Source organism: Leptonychotes weddellii, chromosome 1 (assembly GCF_054177405.1).
Source record: "Leptonychotes weddellii isolate Sample4059 chromosome 1, ASM5417740v2, whole genome shotgun sequence".
NCBI classification, from domain to species: Eukaryota; Metazoa; Chordata; class Mammalia; order Carnivora; family Phocidae; genus Leptonychotes; species Leptonychotes weddellii.
The window spans coordinates 39,466,912-39,469,844 of NC_138369.1; positions in this window are offsets into that span (position 1 = coordinate 39,466,912).

The window sequence follows — 2,933 nt, forward strand, 5'->3', positions numbered from 1 at the left end:
ATATAAACTACATCCAGCCTAAGCTGATACTGTCATTTATCCTTATGGTGGGGCAAGGGGCTACCAAATGAAATTCACTGATCCCTTGCTTCCAAATAATATGACCACTTAGAGAGGAAAAAGCTTGGTGGTAGTAGGCTAGGTCAGGAACTGAAGTCTAAGGCCCAAGTTTAAGTCCCAGCTCAACTGTGTATTTAGGGCATGATCTGGGTAAGTCACATAACCAACAGGAGACAGTTATCTCATTTGTTAATGATACCAGCTCTGTCTCTAGAGTAGAGCTGTCATGATGACCAAATGAGGTCATATAAAAGAGAGCTAAGAAGAACTAAACAAACAGAATGTATTTTATAATAAAATAATTCTCACCCTGTCAACAATCGTTTGCCCTCCAATAGCAATTCAGAAGATAAAAAATTAAATCCCTGGTTGAAAGGGCAATTGACAGACTGATGATCTGGCTGCTGCCCCACGTGCAGTGCAACTGAATCTGGATCCAAAAGGCAGATGACCTTCTCAGGCGGACAAAGAACATTCTTTGGCTGAAGCTTATGTGTAGCTGTGCTTCCAAGGCAGACCATCAAACAAGTTTTAAAAGGTACCACCAGTCACTCATTATTTTACTTGATCTGTTCATTCATTTATTCACTGAGAGCAGATTATGTGCTAGGCACTGGAAACAAACAATAAGAACACAAATCAGACAAAGCCTTGCCTACTTGGAGCTCATACCACTCATACTTGGAGCTCATATTGATGGAAAAACAAGTATTAGTCACAGAATCATACATGAATGTATCATGAAAACTCTGATGACAATAAAAAGAAAGGATTAGAGGGGCTGATGTGGATTGAGGAGTTCAGAAACATCATTCCTGAGCTGAGATGCGAGATGACTCGGTGGGGAGAGAAGAGTCAAAGGATCAAGTAGAGGGATCAGCATTAATAAAGCTCCTGTGGCCCAAGACAGTGACATTCAAGAAACTGAAAAGAGGACAGTATGTCCAGAACACAGAGAATGAAAATGAATGAGGTGTAAGATGAGTGTAAACAGGTAGGTATGTTAGGGATTTCTGCCTTTATTCTGAGAGCAATGAGAGCCAATGAAAGCTACTGAGCAGAAAAGTGACAAAATCCATTTTGTATTTTGAAACACTGTTCTGACCATAATGTATCAGGATGCCAGGTCACTGTGTATGAGATTTACATACAGGTGTTTTATACACAGAGTTACACTCAGGGTCCTACAGTTGAAAATTTTCTATTAAAGTTCTAATTTCAAAAGACCTCTGTATTTCTTTGACAATATTAATGACCACACACAAGAGATTCTTGATGATTCCTAACTTGATCAATACTACCTAGGAAGAATTAATAAAATGTAATGACTTTTTAGCTTTACGTTTCTCATCCTTTTCCAACACGGTATACCAACAGATTTTGGTTAACAAAAAGAAACAGACTTAAAAAGGTAAGGGCCAAAGTCTGAAAAAACTGGAAAATTCTAGGAGGCACTGTGAGTTTAAGATTTTTATTTTATTTATTATTTTAGAGAGAAAGAGAGAGAGAACAAGTGGGGGGAAGGGCAGAGGGAGAGAATCTCCAGCAGACTCTGAAGCAGAGCACAGAGACCCATGCGGGGCCCGATCTCATGCCCCCAAGATCATGACCTGAGCCAAAGCCAAGAGGTGGATGCTCAACCTACTGAGCCACCCAGGTGCTCCCACAAGCACTATGAGTTTAAACATCAACATCTAGAATGGAGTTCTTATCCACAGTATTAAGATGTACTAATGCATCAAACAGTGAGGTATCAAAAGTAACTGGATTCCAATAATAGCACAAGTACTAATATGCTAAAGTTAGTAGATGATCAACCTGTTTGTGGACATCCCTATAATAACTTCACTCTCACTCATGTCCATTCTGAAATGTTTTCTCGAACTAAAGAGAAAGGAGCCACCACAGCCTGGGACATTACATACAACCCCTCATTTGTGCTAAAAATTCACTGTCCCCTTATTACTAATATATAACTGGAAATTGAAATTATTTTAAAAAATTACTGTACAACATGATATCAATAACTTAATTTTTTCTCATAAATATTTAATAATGAAGCAAGCACAGATTAAGAAAGCATAAATGGTACATGCACACTTACCTAGGACAAATGTGAAGAGGACTCCAAAAACATTGCTGCAATAATGGCACAACAATTATAATGTCTCAGTCAAAAATCACGTGAGAGTACACGTGACACAGATAATATATAGTTAAAATCCTGAAATTATAAGTCTTATAATCATCACAATAAAATAAAACATTTTATGTTTATTCTTTGATGATATATAATTGCTTGTTTCATTAACTAGTAGAGCATGACTCCTCTTCTAAAGTGAAGATAAAAATTAGATTAGTCATGTTAACTGATTTTCCTACATAAATTATAATTTTGAGATTATAAAATTGGTAAACTGTATTACTGACATACCAGAAAAAATACCTTAAGGAATGCAATGTGAAATGAATACAAATTGGTGGTACTATCTGCTTATGTACTTTGGATTTTATCCAACTCTGGGTATACTTGTGGAACAGTGTTATGCATGGGAATAACACTCATCTTGTACATCATATCAGGAAAAGTCTGATGTCTGGGGGCCTTGGCAAGAGAAAGTGAAGCAGGCAGCCCAGATGAGAGAGACAAGAGATCAGCACAGGTGGGAAGGAGAGATAGGCATCAAAGAGTCTCACAGGGTGTGGCTTTTAGCACAGTGTGGGTAGTATAAGCATGGAGTAAGGGTGCAGGGAACTAGGAGCAAGAACTTCAATTAGAATACAGGGAGCATAGGGGCGCCTGGGTGGCTCAGTCAGTTAAGCGTCTGCCTTCAGCTCAGGTCATAATCCCAGAGTCCTGGGATCGAAGCCCA